Source organism: Lycium barbarum, chromosome 5 (assembly GCF_019175385.1).
Source record: "Lycium barbarum isolate Lr01 chromosome 5, ASM1917538v2, whole genome shotgun sequence".
In the NCBI taxonomy this organism is placed as follows: Eukaryota; Viridiplantae; Streptophyta; class Magnoliopsida; order Solanales; family Solanaceae; genus Lycium; species Lycium barbarum.
Window position 1 is genome coordinate 15,880,203 of NC_083341.1, and position 12,388 is coordinate 15,892,590.

At 41.1% G+C, this 12,388-nt stretch overlaps 1 non-coding gene across 1 annotated transcript; it reads right to left on the minus strand.

Moving 5' to 3' along the window:
• Nucleotides 1-8,559: 8,559 nt before the first annotated feature.
• On the minus strand, nucleotides 8,560-8,665 carry LOC132643046 (small nucleolar RNA R71). Its single transcript, XR_009583501.1, has one exon. It is a non-coding gene; the product is annotated as a small nucleolar RNA R71 (small nucleolar RNA).
• Between the last annotated feature and the right edge of the window lie 3,723 nt (nucleotides 8,666-12,388).

A 12,388-nucleotide genomic window follows, 5' to 3' on the forward strand; every position in this document is an offset into this window, starting at 1 on the left:
GGCCAGATTTTCTAATCTTTTCACAATTACAGTTCACTGCGCCCGCTCCTTTAAAGGACGGCGGCTTGAAAGATTACTTTATTATTAGAGAAAGGTTTGAAACCCTAACCAACGTTTTGGATTTTGGAGTTTTTGCCCCAACCTAGGTTAGGAGGTCGTTAGACAGTAGCTTGCTGCTAAAAAACGTTGCTAGGCTAGCGCGGCTCACTTCGTTCTTCAAGCTCCGCCCTCCTTACTCAACCTCAACATCTATAAAAAAAACCCTTTCTCTTTTTCTAAATAAGTTAAGCTTTGAAGCCGTAACTTGCTGGTTTTTCTATCATCCAATCCACAACAAATCAAATGAAACTTGGCAAAAAAGAAGTGAACACGAAGCTGAGGAACGAAGTAGCTCGCCTAAAAGGAGAGGAACGAAGCTTCGTCTTTGTTTTTCTTCAAACCCCTAATCCGCTCTCGCTCGCCGCTACTAACGGGGTCTCGGTTGATTTCCCTTCCTTTAGCTACCAAGATGTTTCAGTTCGCTATGTTTGAAAAATACAAAGAACGCAGACTAGCCACGGAGCTTGGATACGGTTTCCCGATCGGAGATTCATGGATCACAGACAGTATCTCCCTATGGCTTTTTGCCTCTGAAAGCGTCCTTCCTTCTCAATGCCCGAGCATCCATCCAATGCATTCTTTTTGATCTTGTACCCTATGTAGGCTTGCAAAGCATAGGCTAGATAAGCGGTACACTGAATACCAACCCAATCTCGACGAAAAAAAGGAAAAGCAAGTACATCCTTAACGACCTCTATTCCTGACGTGAACGGACGCTTTCTTGGAACTAATTCATAGGAAATTTCCACTCTTAGACTTCACACACTATATAAACAAATATTTGAAGCGTGCGATGGAAAGTGGAAAAAGAAATTGATTGACTATTGAGTGCAAACCCGTAAATAGACGACTATGGGTAGTTCAGGTGCGCTTAAAGTCAACTACAACTAGAAGGCATGCCGATCTTGACACCAACAAACCTTTGACTTTGACTGTGAAAAGCTCCACATAAGCACACATTAGTTTAAATTAGAAGAAGTGAAAGCCACTTGACTGTAAGGAGAGGAGCTCTAAGTTGAAATTCAATGGTGACAAAAATGATCATCTGTGCTCCACAGCTACTGGTGTCATCACCCTGCAAAGAGGTGGAACCAACCAAGACTGAACACTAGCCCCATTTTGTAGACGGGTTGGGACCGACCTTCTATCCCGGTGAACAATGTTCCACTGATTAGGTGGGGACAGGATTCGAACTTGCAATCTTCAGGTCATGAGCCTGATGAGTTGACCAATTCCTCTACCCCGCTTCTTCCTCTTCTCTTTCGAACCCCGAAAACCAAGGTTCGACTTACATGTGTTAAGCATATTGTCTGAGTAGCATGATGTTCACTTCTTAGCGCTTAGGCCACTACCTAAAAGTAAGTTTTTCGCTCTTTTCCTCTTACATAACAATGATGGAAGAGATAGTAAGCACGACTTTCTACGCAATGATTTCTTCTTCTCTTATGATTTATCAAGTTACAGGGGGGAGACCAAAAAAAATGAGACCAGATTGGCTAGTTTTTCCAGTCAAGTATAGTTGATAATCCCATTTTTGAATATGAATTTGAATAGATTTTCTTTATTATTATAAATATAGCTTTTTTATCTTCCACCTTATCTCCACAGCTTTGGGCGACCCCTTCCCATTTTTTTTCCTTTCAAGAATGGACCTTAACTTACCGAATTGGCTTAGTAAAGTTGAAATCATTAGCTGCTAACTGTTCATAGTCAGCAGTGGAAGAGGGCGTAGCTTTATTGCTCAAGTTTCCCTCTCATGGTTGAATGTGAAAAAGAATTTCTTTTGTTTAGCAATAGTCTTATAAGGATGATGCTTCCCCTGTACCTTATCAATAATTAATAAAGAAGGCCGGGCTAAAAGTAACTACTTTTTGCTCACCCGGTGAAAGGCTTAGTAGGTAAAAAGGCTATTGGTTGCTTTACTTCCTTACCTCGGGTAGGTTGAAAAAGCTGCTAAGAAGAATAGTTTTCGTTTCTCTTGCGACCTTCCACGCCAAGATGGGTTGAAGGGATCGATCCCAATAGCCTTTCACGAGGGGAAAGGCCCATTCTTTATAGCCGTTACGAAAGCTCCCGAAGAGAAAGAGGTCTTTTCTGCTTGACTACGTGAACCAGGTCCAGGTCTTGCTTTTGGCATTCCCGCTGTTGATATCCCATCGAGTTAGCTAGTGTTGGGTGAAAGGGATTTAGGAATGAATAGCAGGCAAAGTCCTTGCTAGGAATTCCGGGTAATTTTCTGTATTCCTTAGGATTAGAGGTGAAGCTTACTTCCTGCGGTAGCCCCTTGGACCTTTGCCTCTTAATGGTTGGGTTCTAGTGGCGGGCCCGCGGGTCGTCCGAACCCATATCTGATAAAGTGGTGGTCTGGTTGTCCTCACACCCCCTTATCATGCGTGTCTGTGGGAGAAGTTTACGCTAGCATTTTGGCGCTTGCCTTATGGTTCTCAGCCCTCTTTTGCTGAGATGCCTTTTAAAAAGATTTTTTCCCGCATCGGAACAAGACCTACTATATTAGATTTAGCCAATTTGGGTGCGGATGGGGATTCCCCAATAGATTCTACAGATTCGGATTTAGATGCCCCTGTGCATAAATATATGGATAGGGATGCCGATTCAGATACGGCTAGAAAGGCTCGTTTTAGTGATTCATAAACCTTCATCGGGATAAACAAGCAAGGGTTTCACCCTCTACTTATGGGAATGCTACTTCGAGAAGTGCTGCTTCAGGATAAACTAGATATGTTGCGAGAGAAACTGGAGATTTTCCTACGGCTTGGACCCTTTTACTCGAGAACTCAAAGGGGGGAAAGAATTCTTCAACATAGTCACAAGAAGGTAGTCTACGACTATTAGATCCCTAGAAAGAGAAGCAACTAAGAAGAGAGGGGTATAAAAGAATGAAAAGAATGTCTTCGATTTGGCTCTTGTTCTCTGTAGGTTTATAGCACGCTAGGCTAGCTAAGAAAGGTATTCTATCTTTCTCTTTTTGTTGTTCGACTCGATAGAATTGTTTGGAATCCTCTCCTAGCTTCCTCTTTCCATAGATATGAAGACTATAAAACGTCGATCAGAAAGCAGGTGGTTCTAAGATATAGAAGTAGTTAAGGGCTTGACTAAGTAGTAGATATGAGATTGAGGGGCACAGGAGTAGGGTTGTACTCTAGAGGTAATGCTATTCTCCATTATTCCTCCCGACTTCCTTTCTATTCTCACTCTCATCCGACTGGTGAATGCAATTGGAGTAGAATCTCTTTCCCTTACTAGGTTTAGGAATCCTTAATTCTTCAAGAAGACGAGATTAACCCGGATCAATGATGTGCCGTAAATTTCGGCACATTTTATACCTTTGTCACTAGAAGTGTTGCTTGTTTTTAAGCGTTTTTACATCGTTTCTTATGTTATTTTGGTGTTTTGTAGGGTTGGTTTACCAAGGAACGGAAATGATAAGAAATGCTGAAAAACGAACAACTTGGAGCAAAAAGGACGGTCCGTAACTCGAGTTACGAACCGTAACGAGATCCGTACCAGAGAGGAAGATCCAGATACGTGCCGCTATCAAATGACGGTCCGTAACTCATGTTATCGGCCGTAACGTGTACCGTAAGCTGAGGAAAATTTCCAGTAAGAAGCCTAAGTGGTGTCACAGGTTACGCTCAGAAGGACGGTTCGTAACTCAGGTTACGGGTCGTAACGTCATGGCGTAACGCATTGGCCACTGAAGACTTAGACCATGATCCGCTGGAAGATACGGACCGTAACCTGTGTTACGGTCCGTCACAAGAAGCCGTGACGGTTGACCTAATCAAGCTTACAAAGGACGAAACCGGAGGACGGATCGTAACCTGTGTTACGGTCCGTAACGATGCCGCGTAAGGGTGTTTTTGTCCAGAAACTTGGCGCGATTTTTGGCCCTATAAATACTTAAAGTTAGGGTTTTAATTGATAATTCTGATTTTCTTTGGGAGCATTAACTTTAAGTCTTGAATATTTGAAGTGGTTGGAGCATAGCACCAACTTCACTTTCATTCCGTATTGTATTAGTATCGTAAGTATATTATGTTAACTTTTAAGCTTTCTTTGTTAACCAAAATGATGAGTAGCTAATTTTAATTCTAGGGTTGTGGATCCCATGATGGGTATTATGTGAATGGGTTTCTACTATTGATATATGCATAATGGTTATTAGTATTTATTCTATTTTTGTGCGTTAGCGTTGGGTAATGATTGCAAGCATTAGCCTAAGCCATTATACAAACTTTTCTTGGGAAAGAGAGTCAGTATTGGTAAGATTGAATAACAATGACTCGGGGCGTTAACCCTTGTTTAATGGACTAACTTAGGGATAAGAACAAGTCTAATTGGCATTATTGGTCGCTCTTCGATTTCAACTCTTTTACATTTGAAAAATCATTGTTATACCCCGCATTTTCAGAGCCTGAGCGTGACACGTGCTTCCTCAAACATTGACAATCACATTGTTACTACATAATTTAAACTCACGTTGATAGTATTATATTTCGTATTTTTTTTGTACGTCGGATTATTCGCAAGCGGAGGTGGGGCCCACACATCGAGATTTTTTAGGAACACGTGACAAGTTATATGAATCACATATGTGAAGTTAAAAACAACTCAAGAAGGACCCTTGAGCCAAATCAAAGTGGAAGTCCTCCAAACAAATATTTTTAAGTAACGTTTTCGGGTGATCTGACTTCGAGGGGAAAAAACGGTATTATAATTTTAGAATTTGGAAAAATATCAAGAAATAGAAGTTGTAGATAATTGAATTAGATTTCCAACCATAGGTCGTGGGTCCACAGGCGACGTCGGGGTAAGGAGATATGGACGTTAGAAGGCAGAAAGGTCAGTGGGCTAGGCCCAATCCGGGCCCAACCGGGTTAGGCCCATGACCCATGTTTATTTAAGTGATATATCAGCCTTTTCTCCTCATTTTTCAGAACAAAACACCCAGAAAATTCTGGAGAAAAAGAGAGAAGAGAGCTTAGAGAGAAAAGATCAATTTTGACCAAAATCTGAGCCTCAAATCCCGAAGCCCGTGAAGAGAAAAGTGTTCTACGTTGCGTTGCCTCCAATTTGAGCTAAAAATCAACCAAAAAGAAGGGGGTGGACGTGGTGGCTGCACACTTGAGGTAAGATTAAGGTTCCTTTTCATTGCTAATAAGTTTATTTAGAGTTCTACCGAATTAGAACGGAGAAAATAGTGTGATAAATTCATTTGTTGGCGTTGTGAATAATGGAATGAGATTTGAAGAGAATTTTGAATGAAAATAAATGTATTCAACTTGTAGAATGTGGAGGATGTCGTTATTGATGTTGTTAGTATTAATTTCGACTCCCTTACGGAAATAAAATTATTAAATAGTTATATCGCAAATTTGGTTGGTTAAGGAATTTAGAAAATAATGTGTGGGCTGTTTTATGGCATACGCGGGTATTGGAAATATTATGATTAATGTTGGTATTGTTGTTGTTGTTGTTGGTTGCTGAATTGAGAATTCGGGCTAGGCATATAAACAGGGGAGATGCTGCCCGATTTTCGGCAGAATATAAAATAGTATGATTTGAAATATGGTACAAATGTGCGACGAAAAGGCTAACATTAGCATAAATTCCTTTTAAATGTAGACTTACAAGCTTGGACGAATAAGCGTAGCTTATAAGCGGTCGAACAGGTATGTAAGGCTTACCCTTTCCTTCTTTTGGCATGTTCTAGAGCCAAGTAAGGTATGATATGCACTTTGAGGTAACTCTACTCTTTGATTCCGAGTTTGTTTATGATTCTTATGCACTTCTTGATATGAGTACATTCAATATGATCGAGCTTATTACATGGTTGGACAACGAGATGAGCATGAGGAGTTTTGTTCCTAAAAGAGTTCTGTATGTGTTAATGTCCGAAGCTCTATTTGATAAGTTTCTGAGTTTGTATACGATTCTTATTGGCCTATTGATATGAGTATACTTAGTACGGTTGAGATTATTGCATAATTGGATAATGAGCCAAGTATAAGAGTTCATGTCCTTAAAATGGTTCTGTAAGTATTAATGTTTCTAACTTTTGCATACAGTCTTGGATCGGGCCGAACGTTTCTCGGTAGTAATATACTATATTTATGGATCGGGCTGCACGTTCCGCAGCAATATATTTATGGATCGGGCTGCACGTTCCGCAGCAATACACTGTATGATGTTCTATGAGTATGCATGCATGAATTTGTTATATGCAAATATGATATATGATGTCGGCATATTGATTTGATCCATAACGATATTCGAAAGGTACCTAATATGATTGTTGCTTCGATTTTCCAAAAATGGCTTCTGAAACGTTCGTAGAAGGTTCTATACTTAAAACGCCCGTAACTTTCTTGTCCTAAGTCGGATTGACCCGAAACTTGTTTCTGAGCCTTCAGGTGTCAGTAAGTATACTTGTCTATCGACTCTGCTCGTGCATGCCATAATGTATCCTCCACTGAGTCCCGGGCCAGGATATGTTCTCGTGCGTACTCCTCTACATTGTTCACTGCGTTCCTCTCACTTGCGGGCCGGGGCACGTTATATATGATATGATGACATGATGATATAATGACGGGGTGGTGGCCAGGATGACATATGATGACTCTATTCACAGCGTCCCGCAAAAGAGGGTCGGGGCACGTTACATGCACATATGATACATGATATTGACATATATGATATATGATTTACCGCGTCCCTCATTGAGGGCCGGGGCACGTTATATACATACATGATATATGATTCACCGCGTCCCTCACTGGAGGGCCGGGGCACGTTACATGCATATATGATATATGACATTGGTATACATGATTTCATTCACCGCGTCCCTCACTAGAGGGCCGGGGCACGTTGTACGATATATGATATATAATGATGGCATACATGATTTTCATTTATGATTTATGATGACATACATGATTTTCATTTCAAAAGGCAAGTGCTTTGATGTTTTAAAAGTTCATACTTGATTCTGGTAAATCTCTGTTTCAGCTATGGTTCTCTTTTCTGTATTCCACGCCTTACATGGTCAGTACATATTCCGTAATGACCCCCTTTTTTTCGGGGGCTGCGTTTCATACCGCGCAGGTACACCCAGATGAGTATAAGCCAATATGAAAGATGTTCCAGCGGCGTTGGCAAGCTCCACTTGCTCCTGGAGTGCTGCCGAGTCAGAGTATATGTGTTATGATTTTTGATTAATGTTAGAGACTTTGCAGACAGAGTCGTGGGTATTGGAAGTCAGTCTGTAAGCGGCTCCATCAGCCGGTGTGCCATTTTGTGTTATGTTATAAAGTCCATGTGGTTACAAATTTTATTTGATTAAAGAAAGATGAAAAAAATATTCTGAAAGCATTTACTATGAATTTCATTTGTATTTGATTTAAGAGTCCAAAGAGATTATATGTGTAGTAACTGTCTGCGGGTTCGCTCGGCCTTAAATAAAGGTCGGGTGCCCATCACACCCTGATCAAGATTAGGGTGTGACAATCATAAAGAGGAAATACGACCTAACTGTTGGGAAACATTAGGAAGTCCTTAAGAGATCAAGTGCATACTCTTAGAACAACCATTAGAAATATATCACATTGAAACCTGAAGCATAATATCTAATCAAAATGGGGAACACAACCTTAGTCTCTCTCTCGCATTAAGTACAGTTCTGTATTCAATTACATTACTCAACAAATATTTCAAACTATTCGGAATAGGATTAAAGCCTTTAAAGACTAGTATCACATACAATTAGTACCTTTTTCTCTCCATATTCCCTGTGGGATTCGACCCCAACCTTGTTTGAGTTACTATATTTGACAACGTCCACTTTACGCCATTAATAGGTGTAATTTGAGCGTATCAAATTTTGGCGCCGTTGCCGGGGAATATGGTTTTGAAATTACTGATTGTGCGTACTCTTCTTTAAAAAATTTTCTATTCCATCACACCTTATTTGCTGTTGTGGTGAACCAGGTGAACATGGCTGGAAGACAGAATCGAAATCAAGGAAACCAAGGCGGACTCCAAGTGAACCCACCTGCACTAGAAGAGGATGAAGATGAGAATATATTCGCGGAATTCATCAATGAAGCTGATTATGCTTCTGCTGTGGTCCCTCATAGGACTGGAAATGCTACGTTCAAAATTGATAGTTCTATCTAACAGCTGCTGAAACTTGAAGGTTACTCTGAAATTCTTTGGAGGATTGTCCACTTCGACATTTGAAGAACTTCCTGCACGTGTGTGCTCAACAATCCCAAGGTATTGTTTCTGCTGATGCACTTCAGTTACGGATCTTCAAATATTCCTTGGCTGGCCAAGCAAGGGAATTGTATAAAAAGCTTCGCAGCAATTCTATTCATACCTGGAGCGAGCTAGCCAATACATTTCTAAAGAAGTGGTTCCCACCGAGCAAAAAGGCTGAACTTCGAGATTAGATCTTTGAGTTCAAACAGCTCCCGGGGGAACAATTATATTCGGCATGGGAGCGGTTCAAGTACTATATAGCTCAATCTCCAACTCACGGGTTTCCGGATGCTATTCTCACGGAGAAATTCTACAAGGGCTTAGATACAATGAATCAGATTGCTGTCAATAGTGCCGCGGGAGGATGCTTCATGGACAAGTCATTTATCGCCATCACCCATTTGCTTGATAAACTCACCACCCACAATAAAGCTTGGCATTCAACTGATAGTGAGAGTCTCTCTTATGGTAGTCCATCACTAGCTGCCGTTGCAAAAGAAAACCATGAGAGAGATCATGCCTTTGCTCAATTACAAACCACGGTGGATCTATTATCAAAGAAGTTGGCAGAAAAGGATGCACAAGGGGTAAATATTGTTGAGGAATTACCACCTCATCCACAGGGAATGTATCAAGTCCCTGAGGGGATGTACCAAGATGGGCAACAACAGTATGAAGATGCTAATTATGTCAACAACTCGCAAGGGGGTTATCAAAGGCAAAATTATCAAGGTCCGGGCCATCACCCATGGAAAAAGCCTCAACACTAATTTCAAGGGAGCAATTACAGCAGAAATGATCAGGGAAATCCAAATCAAGGGAATTACACTAACAACAATTATGGCAACAAGAGCTCGAACCCTTACATTCCACCAAGGGGGCAAGCACCAAGTTCCCAACAGTGGAGAGATAATTCAGCTAGCAACTCTGCTAGCAATGCTGCTAATGATTCTGTGGAGCTGAAAAGTATGATGCAGAAAATGCTAATGAATCAGGACAGAACTGAGAGCACGATAAAGGGAATTTCTCAGGTTCAACTATCTCATTCAGCTTCCATTCAGAAGCTTGAATCGCAATTCAGAGACCTTTCCAGAGAAGTGCATACTCCTCAACGTGGACAACTACCAAGTGATACAGTTCCAAATCTGATAGGTAGTAGGGTAAACTCTATGGAGCATGTAGCTGCTATTAGCACCCTAAATGGAAAAATACTTGAAGGTGCTGATAAAAAGGTGATTGGTCTCGAGCCAATTGTTAAAGAAGAAGCACAGCCTGATGTATCTGATATTATTGTGGAGGAAGAAACAGAGGAGGAAGTGCCTATTATAGCTGAAAAGGAGCAAAATCTTGATAATCTCAAGGCACAAGAAGAAAAACATGAAAAGGGGAAGGCAAAACTTTCTGGCGCTCTACGCCCTTTGAGCCAAATATTCAAATCTTCACCCCTTTTTCCTCAAAGGCTAGTGAGGAAAATAGAAGATGACAAGTGCTTGCGATTTTATGATCAACTCAAGCAGTTGACGATAAACATTCCTTTCATGGACGCTTTCCAAGAAATGTCTGGGTTTGCTAAGTATTTGAAGGATCTCTTAACAAAGAAGAAGAAGCCATTGAAACACAACACTGTGGGTATCACTCATCGCGTTAGTGCTATTATTTCCATGACCACAGTGCAAAAAAGAGAAGATCCTGGAGCATTCACCATTCCATGCACCATAGGGCAGCATGATTTTGCCAAGGCATTGCGTGATAACGGAGCTAGCATAAATCTTATGCCCCTTGAGATTTTCAAGAGATCGGGATTAGGGATACCAAGGCCAACTACCATGAGGTTGTAGATGGCTGACAGGTCGATAAAAAGGCCAGTTGGGGTAGTTGATGATGTGCTTGTTCAAATTGGAGAATTCCTACTGCCGGTAGATTTCGTGATTCTTGACTGTGCTATTAATCAAGAAATTCCTATTATTCTGGGAAGACCTTTCCTTGCTACAGGGAGGGCTCTTATGGATTCAGAGAAGAATGAAATGAAGTTCCGGGTGAAAAATGAGGAGGTGACTTTTCACTCCAGCAAGGGTATGAAATTGCCTAGTCTTTATCAAAGTATTTCAGTCATTAATTCTTTTGATGTGGTGGATGAAGCGGTAGAATTCAAGATGGAGGAAGAATGTTTGGGTGAAGAATTATCGGCCATTTTGGTAAATTTTGATGCAGACGAAATGGAGGGATATATTGAGACGGTGAATTCACTCACCGGTCTGGGTCTTACTCTTATGAGACCAAGAAATTGTCTCTTGATTTAGAGAAGCGAACAACTCTTCCAGCAAAAACGTTAATTATTGAGCCACCGAAGTTGTAGCTCAAGCAACTTCCATCCCATCTTAGATATGAGTTTCTTGGAGCAAATGACACCTTCCCAGTTATTGTGTCATCACTTCTGAATGAGGGCCAAACTCATAGTCTCATCGCAGTTTTGAGGAAACATTTGAGAGCTTTGGGTTGGACTATTGCAGACATCTGGGGGATTCCCTCCGGAATTTGTGAGCACCGAATTCAGTTGGAGGAGGAAATTTCACCAAGTGTTGAGCATCAGAGAAGATTGAATCCACCGATGCAAGAGGTGGTAAAGAAAGAGATTATTAAGTGGCTAGATGCTGGGGTGGTTTACCTGATTGCCAACAGTCCATAGGTAAGTCTAGTCCAGTGTGTGCCAAAGAAAGGGGGGCATCACTGTTGTCCCTAATTCTAAAAATGAGTTAATTCCAACAAGAACTGTCACCGGTTGGAGAATGTGTATAGACTACAGAAAGCTGAACACTGCATCTTGCAAGGATCATTTCCCTATGCCTTTTATTGATCAAATGCTTGATCGGCTAGCTGGAAGGTCTTATTATTTTTTCTTGGATGGGTACTTAAGTTACAACCAAATCAACATTGCATTGGAAGACCAAGAAAAGACTACTTTCACTTGTCCCTATGGGACATTCGCTTTCAGCTGAATGTCATTTGGTCTTTGCAATGCCCCAGCCACTTTCCAATGATGCATGATGTCCATATTCTCTGACATGGTTGAAAACTTTCTTGAAGTATTCATGGATGACTTCTCTGTGGTGGGAGATTCATTCGATGAATGTTTAGACCATCTTGATCGGGTGCTACAAAGGAGTGAGGAGACAAACCTCGTTCTTAACTGGAAAAAGTGTCATTTTATGGTAAAAGAGGGAATTGTCCTTGGCCATAAGATTTCCGAAAGAGGGATTGAGGTTGACCAAGCCAAAATCGATGTGATTTCAAAACTCCCTCCACCCATCTCAGTAAAGGGGTTCGGAGTTTCTTGGGGCACGCCGGATTCTATAGAAGATTTATCAAAGACTTCTCCAAAATTGCAAAACCAATGTGCAAACTCTTGGAAAAGGAGTCAAAATTCAATTTTGATGAGAAGTGCATCAGGGCTTTCGACGAGTTGAAGTTAAAATTGACTTCAGCCCCTATTGTTGTGTCCTCGAATTGGTCGTTGTCCTTTGAATTAATGTGTGATGCCAGTGGTCTTGCAATTGGCGCTGTGCTTGGTCAGCGGCTCAACAAAAGCTTGCACCCAATTTATTATGCCAGAAAAACACTAAATGGAGCTCAACTGAACTATACAGTAAAGGAGCAGGAACTACTTGCTATTGTTTATGCCTTTGAAAAGTTTCGGGCTTATTTATTGGGTGCCAAGGTAGTGGTTAACACTGACCAGCGATACTTGATGGCTAAAAAAGATGCTAAGCCTCGGTTGATAAGATGGGTGTTGTTGCTACAAGAATTTGACTTTGAAGTCAAAGACCGAAAAGGATCAGAAAATCAAGTAGCTTACCATCTCTCCAGACTTGAAGCACCAGGGAGACCGATTGATGTGCTGGATATTGATGACACTTTTCCGGATGAAAGAGTCTTGGCAATCTCCAATGATGTGGCACCATGGTATGTCGATATTGCCAATTATTTGGTAACTGGCATTGTTCCTGAA